Raw genomic sequence first — 16,865 nt, 5'->3', positions numbered from 1 at the left:
TATAAATCTATGGTTCTTAGCGTTACCCCAGGAGCACCCGTAGGAGATAGTGAAAAAGTGATAGGACCATTTTTGTAGTTTATTAAATTCTACACACTGGAGGTGCAATCCAAATTTTGATCGGATTGTCCGTTTCGGCATAATCATTCACGCATCGGTAATGACTTCATTATGTCAACCCATTTTCACCCCCTTAGGGGAGGTTTATTAAAATTCTAACTATGTAGTCTTCCTATTTCCCACATGATGAATACCTATATTAAATGTCAGCTTCCTAACATATTGGGAAGTAAGAGAATTAGTGATGAGTCAGTGAGTGAGTTAGGGCTTTCGTATATATATATACATTTATATATATATATATATACATTTTTTTATATATATATATATATATATATGTATATATGAAACAAACAAACAAGGGTTCCTCCTAATTCAACAATGTAGCGAATGTGCTGTTACTCAGAGCAACCAATCAGATTTATTTCTTCCATTGTCTAACCTGTTCTGCAAAATACACTTAATTGGTGATAAGCAGTACAACAGCTTCCACAAGCACCACTTTGCGAAAATGCAACACACACACACTTACTCAGTAAGTACATTTTGACTAGTATTAACAAAATACAATTACATTTGTTTGGAACTCACCGTCAGTTTGCTCAGACTGGTTACATTTTGACTCAGGGCAGTGCAGAGGACTAACTTTATGCATCCAGATCTCTTATATACTCTCATCTGTAATTATAGCAAATTGAAATCTATATTTGGTAGTTAATGCTGGATGCATGCAGCTGGAAAAGTGTTGATGCAGTAGTAATTTTGTTGGTGTTGACCACCAGCTATTAGCTGATGGTTATATAACACCATATGGACAAGTCATTTTTGTTTGAACTATCATCTCAAGTTTTCCCAGGTCAATGATTTCCGTGAATAGCCCCCACCATTGCCTAGATCACATTCCATTGCTTACAGTGTGCGCAAATTTGGCAGGCACTTATTCTGATATATATATTTGTGTGTGTGTGTGCGCGCGTGTGTGTGTGGATAGATAGATAGATAGCTAGATAGATAGCTAGATAGATAGATAGATAGATAGATAGATAGATAGATAGATAGATAGATAGATAGATAGATAGATGCTGGTATGTTTTGAGTGAAATATTTAAATTACATTTCAGTGTTGGTGGCTTTTAAAATGAATAGAAGAAAATCTAAATGAAAAAAGGGCTGATTTAGGGAACTAAATCTTACAGACATTTACAGGTCAGAGAAAGTACTTTGAACACATATTAGATATATTTTACTACATAATCAACTTGCTATCACACAAAAAATATATATAGATAGATAGTTAAATAAATAAATTAATTAATTAATCAATAAATAAATACATATAAAATTGCAGTCCATTTCCAATAATCAGGGCACTCTCAAATTCAACAGATTATATAACCACTTTATTAATATGTTATACCATTAAAAATCTTCACAGTTATGAAAAACAGAGGGATTTTATACATACAGTACCACTGGAAACTTCATCACCCAGTATAAGTGATGTATTAAGTCGATGTTTCGAACCCCTAACATTCCATTCTCAAGACCACCAACCTTTCAGCAGCCGCCTTATGCATGCAACATAATTTATGAATAAACCCATGATTCTTAGGTTCTAACCTATTCTAATCCTTTCTCATTACACTCACAATTTCAGTTTCCTTTTATGTTTTATATACCAGGGAATAACATACTTAATTTCTACAGGTCCTAAAATGACCTAATCTTGGCGTCAGTACCTAAAATTACCTAATTCTGTTACTTTAGTAGAAACTATATAAACTCAGGTTTGGACTGGCCCACGGGGTACAGGGGAAACCCCCAGTGCGCCCTACTGCCTGGGGCCTCACCTCTTCCTCTAGGTATCAGGTTCTGGACTGTGCATTTATATACATATACATATTTTACCTTAAACTGCACAGGACTATGGTCTATTTACTACAGTGCATTGCTGGTAATAATCTGGTACATTGTCATGTATGCACTAGCAGTATTTACTATATGTATTTGTCAAGGGGCCTAGGCCATGCACTCTCTAATAGTTAGGCAAACCAATGTGGTGGCTGGCCACACCCCTTCTGTATACTGGCCACACCCCTAAACATGGGCCCCTACCACTGCATTCCCCCGGTGATTCCATTCATGCCCCAGTCCGGCCCTGAGTAAACTGTTACAGCATTGATTCACAGTGAACGCAACGCAACTGCCGGCTCCTGAGATTTGTGGGTGCGCGTGTACACACCCCCCCCCAATGCATGCGCTTTTATGGGAGAGCCGCAGGTGCGAAAGGATCGCAGCTTCCCGCGGCATAGCGCATCGCAGTAGAAATCACTGCAAGGAAGTAGCAGGATGCATCTCTACTAAAGGCACAGTGTTTTGAATTATTTTTATACAATGTATAAATTCCTAAATTACATTTTTTTTAAATCTATAAAATTAGCACAGACCGCTCAGCACACATCTCTCCCCCCCCGCTCAGCACATGTGTGCTGAGCGGAGGTGGGTGTGGGGGGGCGCTCCCTTCACACAGCAGTGAAATGGGTGACCTGACTAGATTGTGCCTGCATGGCACAATCTAGAACCGGCGATAGCGACGCACGGGGTCGCACATCACTATCGCTATGGGCATAGACACGTCAGATTGCTTAGAAATTAAGCATGGATCTCTCCGTGTGTACCCCCCTTTTACCTGAAAGTACTGTCACCAAGATTCACTTGAAAAGCTGACACTCTTTGGAAGTCTTCATTTAATCCCTTTCTTATCTTATCCTGCAATCGTAACAGACTTTTATCACTGATACTGTGAACAAAAAAAAAATCTCTGCATAAATCTAGCATTATATAACCGAAGTCTCTCTGACAAGTCATCTCTTTAAGAATACAAAGACATAAGGTGAAATCAGATTAGACATGGGTTTTCCCGTGCCCACTGATTTAACCAGCTGGGATTACCCAGCAATGCGCTGAACCACAGGGCGGGACTTTTCCTTGCAGTTACAGTGACAAAAGGCACCCTCTGAGATTTAACATGCCGGGAAATCCACCGATTCTGCATTTTACATAGAAGAATGTAGGGGGTAATTCCAAGTTGATCGCAGCAGGATTTTTAGCAATTGGGCAAAACCATGTGCACTGCAGAGGAGGCAGATATAACATGTGCAGAGAGAGTTAGATTTGGGTGGGGTGTGTTCAATCTGCAATCTAATTTGCAGTGTAAAAATAAAGCAGCCAGTATTTACCCTGCACAGAAATAAAATAACCCGCCCAAATCTAACTCTTTCTGTACATGTTATATCTGCCTCCCCTGCAGTGCACATGGTTTTGCTCAATTGCTATCAAAAATCCTGCTGCGATCAACTTGGAATTACCCCCGTAATTCTCACGAGTAGGGCCCTCTTCCCTCTTGTGCTCATCCTTTTCTTACATAAACCATCTTCAATGGCACCAAACTCCTCGGTTTTCTGCCACCCTGGTACTTATTTCAGTATCGTCTTCTGATGTAGCTATGTTTATTTACCCTCTACTTGTCCTATATTGTCTTTAACAGTAAGTCACTGTTTTCCTGTTTTGATGATTCATTTGTGTACTTTGTAATCGGGATCTGCGGATCCCTTGTGGCGCCATATATATAAAGGATAATAATAATTAGTGTGCATTAACCCAGGGTAAACCATTGGGGAAACTGGTAAACTCAGTAACTCTGGCCACGAAACCCGGAACTTTTACCCATGTGGCAAACCTGCGGCTTATTGGATTCCTCCATAATGTAAATAAATGGGACTTTAATATGTCGAAAAATCACAATGAATAAAAATGATGAATGAACATACAGAAAATATAATTGCTAATATAGAATACTTAGGTAATTTTTGGTTCATCTACTGTCTTAGTAAGAGTAGATGGAAATTCTAAAATCATTTAATTGCTTTAAAACATACTTCCATATACTAACACGTGTGTTAATATGCTAATCCAGAGGTTCTTAAATGCGGTCCTTAAGGCACCCTAACCATCCAGGATTTAAGTATATCCATTCTTGGCCACAGGTAACTTAGGGGTAGATGTATTAACCTGGAGAAGGCATAAGGAAGTGATAAACCAGTGATAAATGCAAGGTGATAAACACACTAGCCAATCAGCTTCCATATGTAAATTAACAGTTAGGAGATGATTGGCTGGTGCACTATCACCTTGCACTTAACACTGCTTTTTTACTGGTTTATCACCTCCTTATGCCTTCTCCAGGTTAATACATCTACCCCTATATTAGTACCTCAGTCAATTTGATTTAACCCTCTGTGCTGAGCCGTGGATATACTTAAAACCTGGACTGTTGGTGTGCCTTGAGGTCCGCATTTGAGAACCTCTGTGCTAATCTGTTGTGTAGTTGCTATATTACCAAATTTCATATCTAGTAATGAATTCTATAAGTATTTTAACTTTCTTTTCTAACATAAAGAGATAAAACATTAGATTAGGAAACATGATATATTTTACACATGCATAGGAAATATAGCATTCATATTGGGCTATTATCTATCTATCTATCTATCTATCTATCTATCTATCTATCTATCTATCTATCTATCTATCTATCATAACACATTTCATGGAGCTGATTCCACACATTTCTACAGAAGTCTCCCCAAACAATGATATTGAAAGTATTAGTTATGTATATTTTTTTCCCACAGGTACTATGTCTGCCCCTGGAGAGAACCCCAAATATGATCCTTTCTATCCTTTCTGGACAAAGTAATTCTCAATCTTCTAGCATCTGAGAAATGGGGAAATAAACACATGTTCACTGATCATTAATAAAAAAACAGAAATCTGAACAGTGGCGTCACAAGGGGGGTGCAGCCCGCTCGCAGGTGTCACCCACCGAGGGGTGACACCAAAATGCTGGCTCCTTCTCAGTGACAGGAGCTGGTGGCTGCACTGTAACATTACTATATGTACAGCACTATCACAGTATAGGAGCTGGCAGTACAGATCTGACAGTCATTCATACAGACAGTACAGACAAGATATCCATACAGACTGGTCGGAATATACGGAACTCCAACTATTCTATGCTTTAATTGAACTGTATGCTAGCAGTTCCAACACATCTGGTAATTGTCCTGAGTTGATCGTTTAATGTGGATTCCTGCATTTACCTGCATTTAAATGTGATTTCTGAAATTCTAACATGTGATTTTTAGTGTGTACAGTACTTTAAGTATATGCATATTAAAACTGTACTTCACCATGCACTTTCATTCTCTCCATTTTCATGTTCATGGCAAATTATTGGAGAAAGATGCTCATACTAATGTGCATATAGGATTGAAGAAGGTCCTCTACAAGCGCTGGTTATGTTTTTTCCCCCCACTGTGTGAGTATAGTATTATTCTACTGATATGATAGAAATCTTTTCTGTCACTATAAAAGCAGTAAATGAATAATGTACACTGATAAATTCTGTGACTTGAATTGACAATAACACAAAGCAAGAAACATTTAAAATATTCCGATTCATTCTGCATAGTCTCTGCCTCATTCATCTTTTTGGCATAGAATTTCAGACCTTTCTTTATCTGAATTTGGCTTTTCAGAGCTTTTCATAGAATTATGCTCTGCCCAGATTTAAAATATAATTTTTGTTACGGACGTCTACCTACAGTAGACCCATTACAGAGCAAAATGAACTGACACCTGTGACAACTCGAGTATGGGTCATAGAGTCAACATGCATTAGGTCGACCACTATTGGTCGATAGTGGCTAGATAAGGTCAACATGAGTTTTTTTTTACTTTTTTTGGTGTCGTATTCATCATAAAGTGACGGGGAACCCCAATTGGAGTCCCATCGCATGGCTTGCGATCTTCAGGCAAGGTTACTATTCCCAATCGTAGTCTACGTGGATCGTAAAGTATAAAAAAGTTATTTACATTTTTATTTAAAAAAAATCATGTCGACCTTTTTCCACGTCGACCTAGTGACCATGTCGACCACAGTGGTCGATCTAATGACTGTCGACCTAAGTGGCTGTATCCCGACAACTCAGTTCTATTTTAAATTTAATGTGAAATTGCAATTTTGCAGAAGAGAAAATCCAATCTGGGATTTTATCAGCTGCAAAAGGTCCTGCCACATGGTACAATAGTATTTTCCTGAAAATCTGCTGCAGTTTATATTATTTCTAACAAAAACATCCCATCTTTATGTGAACTGAGAAGCAACCAATAGACAGGTAGATAAGGCTACTTGGCACTGAGGAAGAACATACAGATGAGGTCCGCTGATTACAACATATACAATAGGTGCAGATCATGCTAATCGAATGCCAGATCTTCTGCTGAAGTTGAATGGCACTGAGAGTAATTGTTGGCCCAATTTGACCTAAAATGACCAAAGTGGCCATCCTAATAATAGCTATTTGTGAGCTTCAAGTTAAAAAAAATTGCTTTGCTTTTACTATATAATCACTGTTTTCACAATGACTCATTTATATATTTGGTATTTAATCAATATATGTATCTATCATATGTATTTTGTTTCTTTTATTATTTGCTTTTCAACCTAAATCAGAATAGGATTGGAAATTTGTAGTACACTGTATATTTTTTATACATTTAATATCAAGTTGCAGTAGATGGTGACAAAGGTAAATGTGAGGTTTCTTGTCAGAAACAATGTTGCACTGTAACTCCTGTGTGCATTGCCCATGGCAGTGCTGCAGTTAAGTAGGGGGGTTGCAAGGGGGGCACTGGATTTGAGGAGGTTCTTGATTTCCAGCTGATGGTGTCATGAACGGGTGCCGTAAACTGGTCAGTGGCGGTTGCGGCTCCTGGCCTTGCTGGCCACTTCTCTTCCTGGATGCTGGGTCTGAGGGGGTCCCAATGCTCCCCTGCTCCTGTACACTAGAGCCCTTAGTGCTGGCGTGACCATAGGGTCGCCATCTTGATAGGATGGGCCGGATGCCTGAACTATATGTGGCTGCTGCTGGATAGGAGACTTAATCCTTCATCCTGCAACCCCTCACATATTAGGACCCTGTTTTGATGCTGATTGGATGCAGACCTGTTTCATCTACTAGCAGCAAACAATATCTAGAGCTTCCTACATTGCCTACCTATGGAGGTCCTGTGAGTCTGTGTGGTGCTGTTTGCAAAATTACTGCCTTGTGCAGGGTGCCAAAAATCCTACTTTCGGCCCTGCCTAAAGGTGGGCAATGAAGAAATATAGCGTGGAGGGGGGGGGGGAGGGGGGGTGTTAATAGATCAGCTCCCAATTTGCATAAATCTCAGTTGTGATTGTGAAGACATCCAAAGTACACAGAATTTTGCAGCTGAAAACTGGTGAAATCCTTCTTGTGTGTTTGATGTGCTGAAGAGCAATCGAACTCTGAAAATGATGTATTTTGGATTTTAATGAATTCGGGAAATGCAGAGGTCCCCATACCGGCTGTCCAGATCCGATGGCTAGCACAGACTGACCGAGCTCTACTTCTAGTACCATCACGGACGCAGCACTTGGATCTCACAGATGCATACCGAAGGTGTCTATCACCTACAGATGCCTTCTGCTGCCTTTACATTTTATTTTCACTGCCGCAGGGAGGTGGCTGAGCAATTCCTTATAAATTGGAAACAGGCCCTCAGTGCAGAACCTGTGGTTGACTGCACCCCATGAATAATTAGGCATTTGGATTAATTCAATTTGCATCATTTGAATATTACAGACGTCATTTTTCAAGTGAATACCTGTAAAAAGCTCAAAAATTGAATTTATAATGTAGGTCATGTATTTTGGGGTGTTGTATACATGGAAAATAAGGTTTTCCACTTGGAGATGGGAGTTACAAGTGTTTTCTCTCCAATATTTTTGAAACTTGCTTAAAGACTATTAACAATCACATTACAGACATTTTTCTGTATGCCAAAATAATCTAGAAGCTTTAATTTGGTGAAAAACACACGCTTACTACTGTATCATTTTTCCAGTGTTAATTAAAACAAGGTAAAAATTAGTGATTTGACACCTTTTAAGAAGGGGGCAAGTCGTTCACTTTGCCAGCGGTGCCCAGAATTCTACTGTAGGTATAGCACTAGATACATGCTCCAATTTACAAAGTGTTTTTATCTTCAACAATCCAAAACAGAGACTGTATACCATTCTGATCCCTAAGAGCAGAGTATAGGCATGGGGAGGTTAGGCCGGTGTGGTATTCAGTATGCCGGCTGTTGAGATCTCTGTGCTCAGTATACCGGCGCTGGCATTCCGACACCCGGCATACCGACAACTATTCTCCCTCTTGAGGGTCCACGACCCCCTGGAGGGGGAATAAATAGCGTGTCGCGCTACGCGCGCCACCATGCCCGCAGTGTGGTGAGCGCAGCGATCCCGCAATGAGCTCATGTGCGCTTACCCAGCTGCCGGTATGCCGGTGGTCGGGATCCCAGCGCCGGTATGCTGGCCGCCGGCATACCATACTACACCCGTTAGGCCGGTATCACTATTTTGCTATGGAACCCTATTTTAGGTTCACAAAACAATAGGTATGTTTATTAGAGTAGCAAACATGGAACATAACAGACATACCCATAAGGGATAATTTGCTAATATGTGTTGCCTTTGAAACATTTGTTAACTGCATCTGTTCATATTTACCCATAATCTCTTCCTAACAATTGTACTACTGGATAATAGTGTTGGAGAGGTTTTGGGGTTCTTGTTATTCAAAATTAGACCTGATTGTTATAGCCAGCTTTAATCTTCATAAGCATAACTCACAACATTTTTCAAGACAAAAAAAAAATGCCCAGCACGAGACCCATGCAAAAGGGTGTGGTATGACTTTGTTGACAGTCATCAGGTCGACATAACAATGTTGTCATGGTTGAACTGTTGACAAGCATCATGTCAACATGGATCATTTTGCCATTTATCATGTCTACACAGTCAAGGATGATATGTCAACAACATAATGAACTGTCAACAAACTATCCCTGGTGGTCTCAAGTCTCTTACCTATTCCCGGTGACTGCATCTGCTCCAGCATCTTCTTCTGGGTCCCAAAGTCACGTGCGGTGCATTCTGGGTCAGACCTCTTATGTTCCAGTGTTCCGAAGAGTATTAAACACCTAACCCTAATTCCTATCCCCAACCCTCCCCCTAATTCCTCACTCTAACCTCTTCCCCCCTTCAGCCTAACCCTAACCTCCCCTTGCAGCCTAACCCTCCCAGCAGCACATAACCCTAACTGTTGGCATCTAAAATTTCCCTTGGCAACATTCTGAGAATGTTGACATGGTGTCTGTCGACAGTCTGAACCATGTCAACAGTCTAATGTCCGCACCATCTGACCAGATATCAATGCAAAATACTCCCAAAATGTAACCAAAACTGTATTTAGTTGTCAGTGAATCCCCACCCACCTCAAAGAGCCCTGGAACTGTCAAGGTTAGTACAATACAGTACAGTGCATTAGTGATCCATTATGCCAGGTACCACTGCCTTCCGAGAATCACTTCCTTTTGAATTTCAAAAAAACACCCTAATATAACATTAATTTTCTTAACATTTTTGCTTGCATCCTTTTCTGTTTTCAGCCATAACGAGTGAACGGAATTCAAACTGCATGTTCCTCAAGTTGTGTTGCTGTTGATGGTACTTCCTCAAGTTTCATTCTCAAGGACAGATACTGGAACTGATTTTCAGATTATTATATTTCAGAAATAGATACAGAGCGATAATTTGTTCTAGCATAATTAGATAATAATTATAATTAGAATTATTTCTTGGTATGTGCCCTTGAGTCTTCATGAACTTAGGAAACCACATACAACATTTAGAGAAACAGTCGCTTGTTTTTTTTGTTGGCTGCAGTAATGGGTGTATTATAGTCTATTGTACATCTAACATTTGACTTCCTCCTTTGTCTTTACAGCATATTAAATATTGTATTTTGCCATCTGCTCATTTAATCATAATTCGGTATTCAGTAATTCATGTAAATTGATGTGTGGTTTGTTAACTGTGCATTAATAGATTCCCCCCCCCTCTAATGAGTTTGCAGCCATTCTTAATGCTTTTGTTTTTGCTTTTTGTGTCACTGTAATGGTTTTGTAATCTCTGAGTTATCCGCTCCCTGCAGCTTCCTTCAATGCAGTAGGGATGGACATCGACCATCAATTACATTTCATGTCACTTGCAGTGCGTATCACATTCATGGCTCTTGTGATGTAGGTACTGGTAGCGCTGTTACATAGAAAACTAATTTGACGGGGATTGGGTAAAAACTAGAACAATCTGGACCCCAGCTTCCTCTGCTATCCTGGAGCTTGTAGTGCATTCCGGGGTCTGGACCATTATGGTTTTTACCTAATCCTGAATTTGAGTTATTAGGATCAGGGTTCAGATTAAGGGTGTTATGGTAGTAGGAGTAATTGTGAGGGTTAGGGTATTAGTATTAGGGTTTTGCATTATGGGTGAGTGTAAGGGTATTAGTGTTAGAGTATTAGTGTTTGGGGTTAGGATTAATACTACTGCTACTAATAATAGTACAATGCTGCAGACCCACGTCCCCCTCTATGCACCAATGCTGCAGACCCACGTCCCCCTCTGTACACCAATGCTGCAGACCCACGTCCCCCTCTATGCACCAATGCTGCAGACCCACGTCCCCCTCTGTACACCAATGCGGCAGACACACGTTCCCCTCTGTACCCTAATGCTGCAGCCCTACAACCCAATCTGTACCCCACTGCTGCAGCCCCATGCCCCTTTGAGTCTCACCACTTCTTGTCCCAATTATATAAATAGACTAAACTACTGTAGACAGAGTGCTCAAATTACCTTTAACACTTTACTTTCAGCCAGAACATGAGCTTAGGAAATAAAATACAAAGACATCTGTCCAACCGTTGAGTGACAAATGTCAACACCACAATTCAGAGATATATTTCCATGTCAGTTACTACCAGGAAGAAAGGGGTGAGTCTGAAATACAGGTGCGAGTATCTTCTATCATAAAATCACTTATTAATCTGTATGAGAGTTAATGAACATTTAAAATAATGGAAATATCTCTACTGTTTAATACTTAACCTAACTCCAATTTACACTGTCTACAACTGTTGTAGAAACATAATAATTTCAAATCCAGTATAGGGGAGAATGTACAATTACCCCTATTTTCCAATACTAGCTTAGGCTCCAAGGCCAAAACCAACCTGGTGTTGGCTTTTAAATTATTGCCACTTTAAAACATTGGGCAGACTCATTGGAATCGTGCTGTTACATTCCCTCCATAGAGAAAGGAATACCAACATTAATCAATAATCATTAATTAATTTTGATCAAAACGTTTACAAAGGGATCAAAATTATTTTCATGTCTTCAGATCAGGACACAAATGGGGTTAACAAGGCTTTCCACTCTCAGATGATTGCAGTGGCATAACTAGAAATTTTTCTCCCCCAAGCCAACAAATTCTCTAGCACCCCCCCCCACCTCATAATTGGCACTATCAGAGTAGAGAACTTGCGCACGCCGAAGGCACACGTGCCAAATAAGGGGTGTGGCTTCATTGCAATGGGTGTGACTCTACTGAAAGTGGCGTGGCGTTGCAGGAAAAGACTGCCTTATACCCCAGTTTTGCAACCTGCACGCCGAGACATTGGCGACCACAAAATAATCCTGATTCATGCCCCTTACATTATTTGTCATTATTTCTCCTTATAGCAATGCCCCTTACACATTATGTTGCACAATGCAATGGCCCTTAGACATTATGCCACACACCGTAATGCCTGTGAAACATTATGCCACACCGCAATACCCGTTATAAATTATGCCACACACTGCAGTGTCGCTGAGACATTATACCACATATCATAATGCCTGTGATACATTATGACACACACTGTAATGCCTGTGACACATTACGCCATGCATCACAATGCCCGTTATACATTATGCTACACACTACAATGCCCCTGAGATATTACACCACATACAATGCCTGTGATACAGTATACCACACACCGTCATGTCTGTGACACATTATGACACACACCACAATGCCTGTTATATATTATGCCACACACCGCAATGCCCGTTATATATTATGCCACACACACCGCAATGCCCATTACACACTATGCCCTACAGTAAGGCTTCTAATTACTTTTAAATTAGCTGATTGTTGCCAGGGGCTTCATGGTCCATGCACGGTGCCAGGGGTTTTCATGCTCAGGGTGTCATGCTCGTTGCCAGGGGTTTCATGCACTGGTTGTTATGCTCATTGCCAGATGTTTCATGCGGTGGGTGTCAATCTCATTGCCAGTAATGCTTGTTGTCAGGGATTTCATGCACTGGGTGTCATGGGGAGTAATGCTGCCCAAACCACTCCCCACTGTTTAGTGTGTCGCGGGCACCGCTGCCTGATCCCCCCATCAATCTGCTCTGAATAAGTGGCGGCGCCTCCGCAGTGGCTGCGGGGGAAGTAGTTACGCCAGTGGATGATTGTAATTTATTGACCTGCACTTTTGCAACATTTACTAAACACTAGTTTAGTGTTTTGGTTTTGGATTCGGTTCCGTGGCCGTTTTTTGGATTCTGATGCGTTTTGGCAAAACCTCCCTGAAATTTTTTTGTCGGATTCGGGTGTGTTTTGGATTCGGGTGTTTTTTTACAAAAACAGCTTAAATCATAGAATTTGGGGGTCATTTTGATCCCATAGTATTATTAACCTCAATAACCATAATTTACACTCATTTCCAGTCTATTCTGAACACTTCACACCTCACAATATTATTTTTAGTCCTAAAATTTGCACCGAGGTCGCTGGATGACTAAGCTAAGCGACCCAAGTGGCCGACACAAACACCTGGCCCATCTAGGAGTGGCACTGCAGTGTCAGACAGGATGGTAGATTAAAAAAATTGTCCCCAAACAGGCCCCACCTGTCCACGAGGAGTTAAAACACTTCTGGATGGAGGCTCCACTCTCCGCCATGTACGTCATGACGACTGAGAAAGTCCACTTTCCAGTTTAGGACCCCCGGAATGAATACCGCCGATATGGCTGGCAGATGGCGTACCGCCCACTGAAGAATCCGTGATACTTCCCTCATTGCCATGCGGCTACGAGTGCCGCCTTGATGATTGATGTATGCCACCGTGGTGGCATTGTCCGACTGTACTTGAACAGGTCTGTTCTGTATTAAATGCAGGGACAAGTTCAATGAGTTGAACACCGCCCGTAACTCCAGAATGTTTATCAGGAGGAGAGATTCCTCCTTGATCCACTGACCCTGAAGGGAGTGTTGCTCCAACACCGCGCCCCAACCTCTCAGACTGGCATCCATCGTCAGAAGGACCCAGTTGGAGATCCAGAAGAAACGACCCCTGCTCAATCGTTGGTCCTGAAGCCACCAGCTCAGGGACATACAGACCTCCGGAGATAATTTGAGACCTGATCCGGTGAGGTAGGCCGTCCCACTTGGCAAGAATCAGCTTCTGCAGAGGGCAGGAATGGAATTGAGCGTACTCCACCTAGTCAAAAACCGACACCATGAGACCTAGCACTTGCATTGCCGAATGTATTGAAGTTTCAGGACTTTCTCCTGAGACAAGTACCACCGCTGGTTGTGAGTGCCCAACAATGCCCCCAGGTGCACCATGCTCTGAGCAGGGACCAGGGAAGATTTCTTCCAGAGTATGAACCACCCGTGGGCTCACAGAAACTGGATAGTCAGACCCAGATGGCGTAGGAGAATTTCTGGGGAATTTGCCAGGATCAACAAGTCCAAGTACAGTAGGATCCTGATCCCTTGACGGTGGAGTACAGCCGTCATTACCGCCATGACCTTGGTGAAGACTCATGGAGCCGTGGTCAAACCAAAAGGTAACGCCCGAAATTGATAATGGAGGTTGCCAACCGCAAACCTCAGGTACTGCTGATGCATAATTGCAATGGTAATATGCAGGTAAGCATCCTATATGTCCAGGGAGACCATATAATCCCCAGGTTCCAAGGCCAGAACAATAGAGCGAAGAGTTTCCATACGAAACTTGGAGACCCTCACAAATTTGTTCTAGGACTTGAGGTTGAGAATGGGTCAGGAGAACCCATTTGGTTTCGGGACTAGGAACAGCTGTGAATAGTACCCCTTGCCTCTCTGAGTCAGAGGCACCTATACTACCACTTCTGTGTCCAGGAGGGACTGTACCACCGAATTAAGAGTTTTTGCCTTCACCTGATCCATCTGTCAGGCAAAATCGATGAGGGGGATGATTTTTGAAGGATACAGCGTAACCTCGAGTTACGACTTCCCGTACCCAGGCATCGGAAGTGGTCCTCAACCATTCCTTGGTATACCCTAGAAGTCGGCCCCCCACCCTGGGATCTCCCAGAGGGAGGCTCGCCCCGTCATGCGGCAGGCTTGTCAGTCTTGGAAGCAGGCTGACGGGCAGCCCAGACCCATTTGGGTTTGGGCTTGTTGGGTTTGGAAGTGCGGGCCTGTTTTCGGGTACGCCTGACCCTTTGCTTTCCCTGAAGGATGAAAGGAACGAAAGGAAGTACTCTTAACCTTCGGTACCGAAGGAGCAGTGCTAGGTAGACACACTGTTTTAGAAGAAGCTAAGTCAGCCACTATCTTGTTGAGGTCTTCTCCGAAAAGGATGTCTCCCTGAAAAGGGAGTACCTCCAGGGTTTTCTAAGAGTCCAGATCATACTTGCCTACCTGACCCTCTCCATGAGGGAGAAAATGCTCTGTTCCTGGACTTTCCTGGTAATGTAGGATTGCCATCACCTGTGGTGAACATCTTTCTTATCAATTAACTAGCTCACCACAGGTGATGGCAATCATACATTACCAGGAAAGTCCAGGAATAGAGCATTTTCTCCCTCATGGAGAGGGTCAGGTAGGCAAGTATGGTCCAGATCCACAGACCAGGACTGAAACCATAGAATCCGGCGAGCCAGAATGGACGTAGTAGAAGCCTTGGCCGCCAGAATACCGGCATCATGTTGCTTATAGAATAATAATAATAATAATAATAATAATTTTATTTATATAGAGCTCTTTCTCCAATAGGACTCAAGGCGCTTAACAGATTAACAGATACATAGCATAATATAGTACAGAAAATAATGAAGTACAGAACAGATTTTCATAAAATACAGAAGCATGGAGATACTAAAGGGACAATTATGGGAATGCTTGAGTAAAAAGGAAAGTCTTGAGTCTACTTTTGAAGGATTCTATAGTTGGGGCCTCTCGCACTGTCCGGGGAAGTGAGTTCCATAGAGTTGGAGCCTCATGACTAAAAGCTCAACCCCCAGATGAATTACGGGAGATTCTAGGTACTGCTAAAAGTCCTTCATCTACAGATCGCAGTAATCGAGTGGGGCAGTATGAGGTCAGTAGCTGCTTCAGGTACCTTGGGCCCTGGTCATGTAGTGCTTTGAAACTCAGTAAGCCAATCTTGAAGATGATTCGCCATCTTACAGGCAGCCAGTGAAGGGAGTAGAGTATGGGTGTTATGTGTCTTGAACGGGGCTGGTTGGTTAACAGCCTGGCAGCTGTGTTTTGCACCAGCTGTAAGCGGTGCAATTCTTTTGCTGGGAGACCAAGGTAGAGGGCATTACAGTAGTCTAATCGGTATGATACAAATGTTTGGATGACTTTTGGCAGATCATCTGAGGGAATTAAGTGCTTGATTCTGGCTATGTTCCTCAGGTGAAAGAATGAGGATTTGATTGTGGCTGATATCTGATGTTTAAGTGTCAAGCCACCATCCAGGACAACACCAAGATTACGCACACTATCTACAAGATAAAAAACTGTTAGATACATTTCTGACTGCTCAAGCGCAACAGCGCTTGGATTACACTAAATTTCACTACTATAAATGGGGGAACAGGCAGGCAAATTATTGGCCACAATGTCCAGACCAAGAACGAAACGTTCCTTTATTGTGGCCCTGAGGGACGAAACTCAAAACAAAACCTACACTACAACTGATGATATTTTAACACACTTAAGTACATTTTACACGGATCTTTATTGTCCTATTTCCCAACAGGAAGAATTACAGAGAGACTTATTATCTGGAGCCAAACTACCTGAGCTTACTGCTGCACAAAGGGAACTTCTAGACGGGGACATTAAGGAAGAGGAGGTGACAGAGGTTATAGCATCCTTACAGTCCCATAAGTCTCCGGGACCTGACGGGTTCACGGGGACTTACTACAAATTAATGAAACAGGAATTGACCCCAACACTATTGGAACTTTTTAATAAAATTTACAGAGACAATCCATCATACCCGTCATTTTCTCAGGCATTTACAACTCTAATTCCCAAACCAGACAGGGATCTGTTACTGGCTGACTCATATCGACCTATTACCCTCCTCAATTCTGACTTTAAAATATTTACAAAAATTATGGCTAATAGATTACAACAAATTCTCCCCGACTTGCTGACTGATCACTAATGTGGTTTCGTTCGAGATCGCCATTCAGTCAAAACCATCCGTACATCAATAGCAGCAACGGTGGCATCTAGAAATGTACAGATGGCGGAACATATGTTACTGAGCCTGGATACGCACAAGGCTTTTGACACATAGATAGATTCGTGGGGCTTATCAAATATTTATACACGGAACCACAAACTTCCCTATTAGTTAATGGCAAGATGGGCCGCAGATAACTATGCAGAGGGGCACAAGACAGGAATGTCCCTTGTCGCCTCTTCTCTTTAACTTATCTATAGATCCCCTATTCCGGATCCTGCAGAACT

General features: G+C 41.9%; 2 long non-coding RNA genes across 7 annotated transcripts in view; one reads left to right on the top strand and one right to left on the bottom strand.

Moving 5' to 3' along the window:
• Positions 1-817, bottom strand: part of LOC135056063 (uncharacterized) — a 41,994-nt gene extending 41,177 nt beyond the window's left edge. For 5 of the 6 annotated variants that reach the window (XR_010243880.1, XR_010243881.1, XR_010243882.1 and 2 more), the window contains exon 1: positions 652-817. This is a non-coding gene — a long non-coding RNA (uncharacterized LOC135056063). The remainder of the gene's footprint in view (positions 1-651) is intronic. The other variant, XR_010243877.1, reaches the window with a different exon arrangement.
• LOC135056065 (uncharacterized) overlaps positions 1-16,865 on the top strand; it is a 29,904-nt gene that overhangs the window by 2,929 nt on the left and 10,110 nt on the right. Inside the window, exon 2 of the long non-coding RNA XR_010243884.1 lies at positions 4,755-5,440. This is a non-coding gene — a long non-coding RNA (uncharacterized LOC135056065). The remainder of the gene's footprint in view (positions 1-4,754; positions 5,441-16,865) is intronic.

This window comes from Pseudophryne corroboree, chromosome 3 (genome assembly GCF_028390025.1).
Source record: "Pseudophryne corroboree isolate aPseCor3 chromosome 3, aPseCor3.hap2, whole genome shotgun sequence".
Lineage (NCBI taxonomy): Eukaryota > Metazoa > Chordata > Amphibia > Anura > Myobatrachidae > Pseudophryne > Pseudophryne corroboree.
This window is presented reverse-complemented; position numbering and strand designations above follow the sequence as displayed.